Source organism: Suncus etruscus, chromosome 12, assembly GCF_024139225.1.
Source record: "Suncus etruscus isolate mSunEtr1 chromosome 12, mSunEtr1.pri.cur, whole genome shotgun sequence".
Taxonomy (NCBI): domain Eukaryota; kingdom Metazoa; phylum Chordata; class Mammalia; order Eulipotyphla; family Soricidae; genus Suncus; species Suncus etruscus.
In genome coordinates this window covers 65,904,448-65,915,811 of record NC_064859.1, presented here as the reverse complement: position 1 = coordinate 65,915,811, position 11,364 = coordinate 65,904,448, and the positions used below count along the sequence as shown (strand labels likewise).

At 37.2% G+C, this 11,364-nt stretch overlaps 1 non-coding gene across 1 annotated transcript; it reads left to right on the top strand.

Annotated features, from left to right (window-relative positions):
* Window positions 1-10,487: 10,487 nt before the first annotated feature.
* Window positions 10,488-10,617, top strand: LOC126025406 (small nucleolar RNA SNORA22). The gene has a single exon (XR_007501413.1). It is a non-coding gene; the product is annotated as a small nucleolar RNA SNORA22 (small nucleolar RNA).
* Window positions 10,618-11,364: the final 747 nt, after the last annotated feature.

Below are 11,364 nucleotides of genomic sequence, written 5' to 3'. Positions count from 1 at the left end.
AAATGGGAGGTAGGACAGAAACGGAGGTGTAGGGAGGACAATTTGGTGATGGGAATCCCCCCTGATTTTATGTAAATATGTACCTAAAATATTATTGTCAACACTATGTAAACCATTATGATCAAAATAAAAATTAAAAAAAAAAAAAAAATAAAATGATGTTAAATTTTATAAAAAATTGTTCTTCCTGATATAAAATTGACAAAAGATATCCAATTTTATTGGAAAATTAATATACTGATGAATTACTAAATGAGCATGCAGTGCAAATTTGCAGCAGTGCAAACCTGTTAATTCAACATTGATACTATATACTTATAAAATCTAAATTGAATGTGAATAAACATTATTTAAACAAATAGTAAAAATACAATTACTGATGACTGAGTAATTCTCTCAATATGCTATTCATGGTATTATATAGTATATAAATCAATAACAGATCAATAATAAAAAGAAAGATGCAAATATCTAAAGATAATCAATTGTTCTAATTTATAATAACTAAAAACCAAATTAAAAACTTATATTTCTTTATTTATATAACAAAAATATCTAGTACAAGCATGCATCCTCCAAGAGGTGTTTTGTTAACATCTGAATTTAAATATACAGCATTTTCACCATACTTATTAATCCTCATTCTGGAAATACTAATTCTATCAAAGTCTCAATCTACATAAACAGAAATTGAGATTATTAAAAATGATTAGACATAAAAGTATTGATCAATTTTATCTGAAAGCACTACCAAGATTAATAGCAGGGAGGAAAATGCAATAGGTGATATAAACAGACATAGAATTTTGTTAAGGAGCAATGAAAGCCAAGCTAAGATTTGGAGAAATAGAAGGTAGAAGGCAGGGGGCCGGGCGGTGGCGCTGGAGGTAAGGTGCCTGCCTTGCCTGCGCTAGCCTAGGACGGACTGCGGTTGGATCCCCCGGCGTCCCATGTGGTCCCCCAAGAAGCCAGGAGCAACTTCTGAGCGCATAGCCAGGAGTAACCCCTGAGCGTCACAGGGTGTGGCCCAAAAACCAAAAAAAAAAAAAAAAAAAAAAGAAGGTAGAAGGCAACAGGGGGAAGACTTTAGGAAATGCACAGAGGCAGGAACTACACATACGAGAATTGAGAGTATTGAGCCTGGCATCTGGCTGAACATTGGGAGGCCCAGTAGCACAACCGAAGAGACAACTGTATTTTAAGGCCCCGTACCCCACAAAGGAAGATATATGCATGAGATAGAGCAGCATTTTTCAACCTCTTTCCAACTTCAGCCCCCCTTCTGTATGTATTTCCTTCTTGTGACTTATCTTTTCTATTAATTGACTCCTTAATCTCATGCTGTGGCCCTTTATACAATTTTCACCTGTATCCCTCTTGGAATATTTTGGAGGACTGAAACACTAACAGAGCATTTCATGCTGTTATTTTTCCTGAATCTCACATAAATAAAGTAAAAATCTTGGCTAAAAACGGGAGAAGCATGAACTCCCATTCACAGGTGAACTAACAGAGCAAGAGAAATGGTTAGGGACAATCACAAACTCCAGTTTCAGGTTAGTACCTTTTGGACAGAGCTCCTTTGTTGAAAATGAAATGCATGAGCTGAGTCAATAACCAAGAGCAAAAGGAAAGACCTTATCTAGGAAAAGAGAGCAATTCTTCAAATGTTGTAGATAAGAACACCTTTGAATTTTATGCCAGGCATTAAATCCTCAGATCACCATTAGATACCAGCAGTCCTGATCAAAAAGTAGTCAAATTCGGGGCTGAAGAGAGAGCACAGAGGTAGAGTAAACATTTGCCTTCCAAGCGAGTGACCCAGGACCAACGTTGGTTCGAATCCTGGCATTCCATATGGTCCCCCATGCCTGCCAAGGAGCGATTTCTGAGCACAAAGCCAGAAGTTACTCCCGAGCACTGCTGGGTGTTGCCCAATCCCCCCCAAAAGTCAAATTCTATGAGATATAAGATATCATAATAAACAATATTATGTAATCAGTATATAAAACACAAAGTATCATTAGGCTTCTACAGAAATACTTATTAATAATGTAAACTACTATAATAACTTAATTACTAAATTATTACACAGCATTAAATCCATTTTATTTAGAAAAAATTAGAATAATTTTAATCTTCCTCAGAAGTGTTAAATGAATGAGAATGAAAAAGATAGCAGTGTAAATAAGGTATACATACACAATAAATCAGGGGTCCTCAAACTTTTTTAACAGGGGGCCAGCTCACTGTCCCTCAGACCATTGGAGGGTCTGACTATAGTAAAAACAAAACTCCTATTCCATTTTGGTTGCTAAAGAACAAATATATTTTATATAACAAGGCATAATAGCCATATGAACATATTTGAGATTATTTTCCATTTTTATTACTAATAGTTTCCACATTATACTATAATTTGTTGAACCTTAAAGAAAAACAGTGATTTTGTGATAGATGTTATTCCAGGATCCCAAATGTCAAGAATTTTTTACATTATAACTATAACTATATAATATAAAAATATGAATAGCTTATTTTACTTGTACTAAATATTGAACATTAAGAAAATAACTGCAACTTACAGAATTTTTGTTATCTCTGTATTTTTAAATAAACAAATGTTGTTTAAAATGTTATATATAGAGATGATAAAACAGATTTTGGTCATAAATTCTTTTTCAAATTGCATTTCAAATCCTAAACAACAATTTAGATAATGGTAACTTTATAGGTTTTTTTCTAAAGCAATTACAGGAAATTCACAAAGCTTCGGCTCTTTCAGCTTCACTAAAATGTTCTATCTTTGCAGAATTTAAAAAAGAAATACTTGACATGGCATAGATCCAAATCATGCATTTACTATTTATCACAGTTACCGCAGTGATGTAAAAGTTACATGCAACTCTCTACCAATAGATATTTAAAATAGGACAACTCTCCAAGGAAATAAACTACTTTTTCAAAGAGTAGTATGCCAGATAATTTATTGTTTTACACTAAAATTTGAAATTTATAATATTTAGTACTAGATAAAATAAGGGGGGATGAGAAGATGAACTGGCAATAACATGAGGGATAATTGTCAAAGCTTGGACACTGCAGTGGTTTAGAGGGGAGATGCCAAAACCATAATACCATGTAAGCAATTTTCTTGCCCTGCTGAAGTGACATCTGCTGCTTCCACCACCCAGAACCATTGTTTTCCCATATTCCCTGCCTCTTCACCCCTCTATGACTCTTCTGGGACAACAATCTGTCCAAACTTCAGGTATGCTGGTTTGGGGGATTATATCACCAGGGCTTTCTGATAGAGCATCCTCCCCACACATCTTTCTTCTTCAGGTGGCTTGGCAGCTAAGTACATGCCCCTAAAAGTCACAGTATCAATAACAGTGCTTTGAATTTCTGGACAACTTCATTTTTTTGATAGTACCATTCACATAAAAACCACCATTTTAATTTAATAGAATAGATAGCTAACAACAAGAGTTTACTAAATCTTCTGTAATATATTAACGACTTCATTGGTAATACAAATATTTTCACAAATGGGTTTGTAACTGAACTTTTTCTTCTTTCTTTTTTTACATCTTTCTCTTCTTTTTTTTTCCTTTCTATTCTTTTGTAAATAACTTTGCTCTCACTTATCTGAAAAAATGTATGTGAACTATAATGATGCATTTCTTTTAAATAAAGTATAAAAATAAATAAATACCATTGTAAGCAGTAGATACAAACTTTAATAACTAAAAATGTTAGATTTCTAAGAAAATAAGGAAAGATTCTACACCAGATGTGGGTTTAGAGTTGGCATGTTGAGTGCTGAAAACTCTATTATTAAAATCTTTGTGCATCACAATGCTTAAAAAATATATACTATATAGGGCCAGAACAGTGGTGCAAGCAGTAGGCAGTTTGCCTTGCAAGCAGTTACCTAGGACGAACTGTGGTTTGACCCCCCAGCGTCCAATATAGTCAGTCCCCCAAGCCAGGAGCGATTTCTGAGCACATAGCCAGGAGTAACCCCTGAGCATCACCAGGTATGGCCCAAAAAAACAAAAACAAACAAAAAAAAAGTTATATACAATGCTCCTTGAAGAGTCAGAAATTAAATACCTTGATGTAGAATAACAAATGTACGCTGATGTCCCTTTAAACAAAATAGGAATCAAATACTGAGTAAACCCATAAAAAATAAGTGCCTTAAAAACTTTACCAAAATATAGGCTTTACCTGTCTAGAGTACAGATGGGGGTGAGGTAGGGAGGAGGGAGATTTGGGACATTGGTGGTGGGAATGTTGCACTGGTGAAGGGGAGGGGCGTTTTTTACATGACTGAAACCCAACTACAATCATGTTTGTAATCCGGGTGTTTAAATAAAAATATTAATTAAAATAGGCTTTAATTAAAAATGTGCACCTATCTTATTTTTTTTTTTGAAGAGAACCTGGACATTGTTCAATGAAACCACAAACCACACTCAGTGATTCTCTGCCCAATACTCAGCGAACTGGGACAATGGTTCTGCTAGAACTCCAGGTCCTGTTGTGTAAAGGACCATCAGGAACCACCATTAGGGACATCCAGTACCAAACAATATTCAGGGACCTCCATAGCTTCACTCTATGATACTCATATGCTATATGGTAAAGCAAATACTAGGTCAGGGTATGTACTAGTGTGTCCTAACCCCTATACTCTCTCCCTCTTTATCATTTCAAAACTCAATTTATGTGATTAAGTTCAAGCAATATTTAGTTCTAAGTTGCAAAATATGGAGGGACTTAATATGTTACTTAATTTTCACGAACTCAATATCAAGTATTAGAGTGTATGTGTAAGTGCATGGTTGTGTGTGTAGCACATTAAAAAATAGGATAAGTAGCCAACGACAACAGAATCGATACCCAATCTACAACAAGCTAGATATAGAGGAGATCACTTATACTAGCAGCCATGGGGATAAGGGAGGGGGGTATCAGATGCATGCTGGGAATGGGGAGGGAGGGAGGTCGAATTCGGTTGTGGGAATTCCCTTGATTCAATGTTAATATGTACCTAAAATATTACTATGAAAGATATGTAATCAACTTTGATCAAAAAGAAAAAAAAAGAAAAAAAGAGAAAAAAATATTAAGTTAGAAAAAATAGGATAAGTGGGCATGAGGCCGTGCGTGCATGTATGCATGCTCACACACAGGGGTTTTTCTTCTGACATATGCACTGGTTTCAATCTGTTGTGGGAATACAAATTTAGAATGAGTAATGAGTCATTAACACTTCTCTCTGATCGCTAATGTTTGGTTCCTGTCACCATGTTTTTGTTTAAAGGAAATGGCCACATAAAGATTGTCCATCTTCTTCCTGTTTCTCACTACATGAGGGATGAAAAGGTGAATGCTGTGGGCACTGAGAATGCAAGTGTGACTACAACAGGCAGAGGCATGGAGCTGGCTGAGCTTGGTGGGTAAAACATGTTCTGCCCTGTCCCCTGTAGCTTCACTAGAAATAGAGAGTAGAACCACGGCCACCTTGGGGGCTAGAGATATTTGAGCCCATTAAAAGAAGTGAAGTCCAGGATGAGCTCATAGCTTAGAGGGCTCAGTGTAATGTTGGCAACCTTATAAATATTTCAAATATGGGGTAGGGGAGGATTTCTCTGCTCAAGCCCACCAAGTTTAAGGGAGGCATTCATTTTAAAACAATTCTTTATAGAAGATGGTTTTACAGGGCTGCTGTGGAAACAAAATTTCCACAAAGTTGGAAGCTCCAAAATCACAGATCTCTAATTTGGAAGGCTAAAACCTCTCAAAAGGCTCCAGGTCCCAGTGGAGACCACCATGACAACTGAAAAATTACAGACAAAACCTTCCTAAATAAATTGAGCATCTTTCTAAGGAAACTTCCTAAGTGAGAAAAAAAAAGGCCACTATTAGAACAGCCCATTCTTTTTTTTTTTTTTTTTTTTTTTTGGTTTTTGGGCCACACCCAGTGACGCTCAGGGGTTACTCCTGGCTATGCGCTCAGAAGTCGCTCCTGGCTTGGGGGACCATATGGGACGCCGGGGGATCGAACCGCGGTCCATCCGAGGCTAGCGCATTCAAGGCAGGCACCTTACCTTTAGCGCCACCGCCCGGCCCCAGAACAGCCCATTCTTAAGGTTAAACTCCAACAGGAAGAATGATTTTCACAAACAAGCATTTTTCGCATCATAAGACACTGGGTTGTTTTCTGAGTTAATTAAAGTATGTGTCATGCCAGTAAAGATAAAGGTGCCATGTATGTATTCCATGGCCACCTTACATTTAAATAGTCTCATTAAGCAGTACCCATCAAACTCCATAAGATCAAAATGTGGGACTTATGCTCATAGGCTATGTCTTATTTTAGTAAATAGAAGTAAATTATATAAGGTATCACAGTAGTTGTAGTGACATATATGGTTTTCCTTTCACTAAATGTATTTAAGAGCAGCAGCAAAAATAAACTTGTGCCAGTCTCCATGAGTACAGTTATATTACATATTTAATGCAGCAATTTCTTAATGGGACATCTCTAGAACTCTAGAATATAATCTCTACAATTCCCCCACTTTCAGGTAAATCCCAAAGAAGTTCAGCAACCTGTCCTTGATTACACAGTTTCACACTGGTTCCAGACCACAGCCCTCAGATGTTCTGGCAAAATAAAAGTAAGTACCAGAATATCAGAAGCAGAAGTGCCCAAAGGACTACTAAATTAACAACCCGAAAGAAGAAATTGTATCTGTTCCTGGTACAGTGACAAGAGACTGCACATCCTGGTAGTACCAGGTGAAGTCACTAGGGACATGAATTCTGAGGGGCAGCTCTATGAATAGTGCATTGCAGTTGGGAGCAAATGCATATACTGAAGAATTTTTGTATCCTTCTCCATGTCCGCTCGTAGAAAATGAAGATTACCCATTTTGAAAAAAGCTCCTTAAATGTAAAATTATTTAACTTTATCTGCATTCACGAGAGAAAAGAGGCTTACTAAGATTACTTACTGAGCTCTTCACAACTCTCTCTTCTCATCTAAGTTTAAATAGAAAACTCCTATGTGATCATCCTAAATTTAATATTTTATCTTCACCTTGTAAAACATCATTCATTTATCCCACAAAACACAGTCTCTAGTGTTGGGGACTGACTTGTTTGAGGTCATTTTGCTATTCTTTCTGCCATAATCCAGCCTTTCACCTAAAGGCTACATGCAGTCTTGCTGTAAGTTCTTGGGCCAAAGAGAAAGGAAAATGCAGCTGCAAAGTATAATTAATCTTTTAGCCCGGAGGAGAGCAACACAGCCCAGTACCATTCCCAGAAAAGAGGCCTTACTCCCTTAACCATATCCCTGAGTTTACAAGACATTCATTATTGTGTATATGCTACATTGTCTGTTCAAGATCACTGAGGCAAGCACATCTTGCACCACCTCTTGATAATCAAGCAATTAGGAATGCAGCTAGAAGGTCACAAGATGTTTCCATGGATACTGCAAGAAGTATTGCCCACTTGCCTTATTTGGAATAATGAAGTAATTTTCATGCCAAAAGTGTGATTGACATCACCCTTGTACTGCCCCCTTCTCCTTCTCTATATAAGAAGGAGCTGTAGCCAAATAAAGTTGCCCTTGAGCAGTGAGACATTGCCTTGGGTCTTTATTACTAACCTCTCTCAGATTTTTTACAGTGTGGTTGTGCTTCTACCCAGCAAAATAGGAGTGCGGTTGTCTGAGAAGTCTTCCCAGCTAATTCCTGCTGGCCGGGCCCCCCTGGGGGGCTTCAGGACCCCGCATTTTGGCGCCCAACGCTGGGCTCGAAGACCACCGCCACACTCCGAACGACTACGGGTCGGCGAGTCCGGAGCTGTTTCGTAAATCGCAGGATATACCCCATCCGGGTAGGCGTTGAAACGAGTTAGCCTTAATCAAATATTTAAACTGCAGTTTTTTCAGTCGTTCCGATCACCGCCCCTGATTGGCTCTTGGGGCTTCGCCCGTTGGCTTCACTTCCATGGGTGTTTCATTGAGTACTGAACTTAAATTCATTATTGATATTCAGTCTGAGTTGAAAGCCAGACATGTAGAGGTTACCAAAAAGAATATTTGTAATTTTCTTATGTTTATTCATAATGTATGTCATTGGTTTATTATTACCTGTCCAGAAATTGTTGCGTCCACTTGGGACAAAGTAGGACATGAAATGAGTGATTATTTTGTAAATAATGATGATTCACAGAAGGAAAAAATTATGTTCCAATATTGGAGCCTGTTAAGAGATATCATTGTAACTAAAAATGCCGGAACCGCCAAAGACATCATCCATGCCGTTGAATCTCATGTACAACAAGTCTCCCGTGAGTGTTCCAGGACTCCCTCTCGTTCTAATTCTGTCTCTCATCTCCCTTCTCCCTCTGAGAATACTTCCCCTTGTCCTCCCTCCACCACTGATTCTTCTACCTTTGTCTCCAAAGTAACTAATGCTCTTAAAGATCTCTCTAATGCTTCTCATTTATATCCCTCCCTTACTTCTGTCCATACTTCTGCTCTATGCACCCAGACCCCTACAGAAGAGGCCGCTGCACCCTCTGTGCAAAATCCTAAACAGCCCTTCACTTCCCTAGCCTCAGCTCCGTCCCTGTTCCACCAAAACCTTTACTCCCCTCACCACCCTCCCCTCCTTAGCCAGCAATTGCAACAATACAAAGCCTTTAATTGGAAAAACCTCAAAGAGCCATTTCAAGCCGTAACCTCCTATGGCCCCCAAGCCCCTTACACGCTCTCCTGCTTAGAATCTAAAAGCTGAACTCTTTGTCTCTTGGGAAGTTAACTTTTTTTTTCCATTGCAAAGCCCCTGCAAATAGGCAGGAATCCTAATCTCTAAGCTCGTATAGCTGGCCTCGCCTCTTTTCATACCTTAAAGGTACAGCACACACTTTCCAGGTCCCAGCTTGCCAACATGGCTCTTGCTGCCCTCCGTGCCTGGAAGTCGCTCCCCAAAGCCAGCATTCCAGCAGCTCCCCCACACCGGCAACAAACTGTTGCTGCTTTCTCCCTCCCCCCCCCCCTTTTTCTGACTTAAGCTCCCAACTCACCACAATTACATCCATGGTGTCTCACCTCTCTAACAAACTTGATAATGCTCTTAGCTCAAAAACCAGTGCTACTACCTTTCCTGTCTTTCTCCCTAATGGAAAAAGTCTCCCCCCCCCCCTCCCCGCCTGCTCAGCAGCCTCCACAGCTACCTTCTCAAACGCCTCCCACTGATCCCCCGCACCCCAGGGGAAAAATTCTAAATGCCCAAGACGCTCAGTCCCTAACCATGGCAGATTCCCTCCTCTCACCGCTCCCCCTCTTAAAGCTATAGAAATGAAACTACTTAGCCAAATTAAAAATCTTAAACAAATCTTAAGCCTTCAAAAACAGGCTGCTTCTCTTAATTCACAGGTTTCTGCCCTTCAGGCGTTTCCCCCCCCCTCCTAAATCTATAGTTGTCTGTCCTCTGCCCACTGAATTCCACGGCCAGGCCCCCCCTCTTGAGAACTCAAAGAGACAAACTAATGAAAGTGAGGCTAAGTGCCATAAAACAGAAACTGCTGCAGTGCCTACAAAAAATTCTAAGGGCACAGTAAGCAGGATAATTACAAAGTATCATCTGCTAAGCCATAAAACCTTGCGATATCTACACTTTGCTGTTAAAACTTCTGAGCCTAATGTACCCTTTACTTTGCTCAAACCAATCCTCAGCCTCCTTCAGCCTCTTTCCTGCCAGCCTTGGAAAACAGCCAGCTCAAGCCCTGCCACTCCCACTTTAAGCCTTCCAATTCACCTTGAAATACCCAATCTTTGTTATTCAAAAGAAATCTGAAAAGTAGCATCTCTTGCATATTCTCAAATCAATTAATAAAACCATGATTCTCATGGTGCTTTTGCAACCCAAATTCCCCTCTTCAGTTGCCATTCCCTCTAATTCCAATAAATTAGTAATTAATCTTAAAAAATTGTTTTTTTTTTCTCTATATCATTACACCCTGCTGACTGTAAATAATTTGCCTCTAACCTTCCTGCTGTTAACTGTGCTAGCCCCTCCCCAAGTTATCAGTGAAAAACTCTGCTTCACCTTGTCAGCCCTACACTTCGTCAAATATGTGTTATTAGGTTTAGTGCATTAAGTAGTGTAAAGTAATTATTAAAACATTAAAAAGCAACAGAAAGATAAAGGCAATAAATTTTTTTTTCATGCCTCTCAGAAAATTTTAAAGCAAGTTCATAATTCTGTCACTTTACAGATAACAAAATATTGGTAAAAGAAAAACTTCTTTGTGTTTTAAAATCCAAACGAACACAAAAGTGTTAAATTTAAATCTTATATTTCTATTAAAAGTTTTATTTTAATTTTTAAAGTATTTACAAAATTATGTGAAAAATAATGTGGTTAGCCTTTTTAAACAATATAGCTAATTTAATGCACAGTGAACACCTAGGTGTGCTTTATAGTACCCTTAGTTTTAACTTTGTGCTACAGCAATGGTTGTTCTTTATTTCTGCATTAAAAGAACTATTATTTTAAGTGCATTCAAAATATCAGCACATTATATAAATCTGTATATTTGTGTCGCAGTGAAAAAATAATATTAATAAAAAATATATTATATATAATTTTATAAGTAATATATAAAAGTAACTAAACTTTATAAGCAAATTAACTAGTATTAAATACAATTTTAGTCTTAAGTTCTAAGTGTGTAAATGCATCAAATGTCTTTAACTATATTTTGTAATAATCTAAGCATTTACTTAATTTAGTATATAATATTTTTTACAAATTATTCACTTAAAGTCTTCATAGTAAAAACAGTTGTTTGTATTTTTAAAATCAGTTTTTTATACCTTTAATAATCATAGTTCATGCTATTGTGTTTAATCATAAAAATTTTAACACTTTATTGCAGCTGTCTTACTGTTCTACTGCAAAACCAATTTAAAGAAAACCTATTCATTTACAGCAAATGATTTCATACTTCAGAGTGAAGACTCCTTCTACAGTGCTTATTAACCATTTTACTTAAAAAATTTTTACTGCTTATTAACCATTTTACTTAATGTTTTAAACTTCAAATTAAAATTGTTTTAAAAATGTTTTGTGTTAATTCTAAACCTTAAAATTTATTTTCAGCAAAGTTCCACTCCATCTACATTAAGTACTTCTCAAAACTAAAAAAGTTTTTCTACAAAAAATTTTTTTTCTTCTCACAAACATGCTAGCTAAATATTTAAAAGCGCTTGTCAATTTTTTTATAAATAAGTCTTAAATCAATCCTTTTGTCTGTTTATGTGTCTGT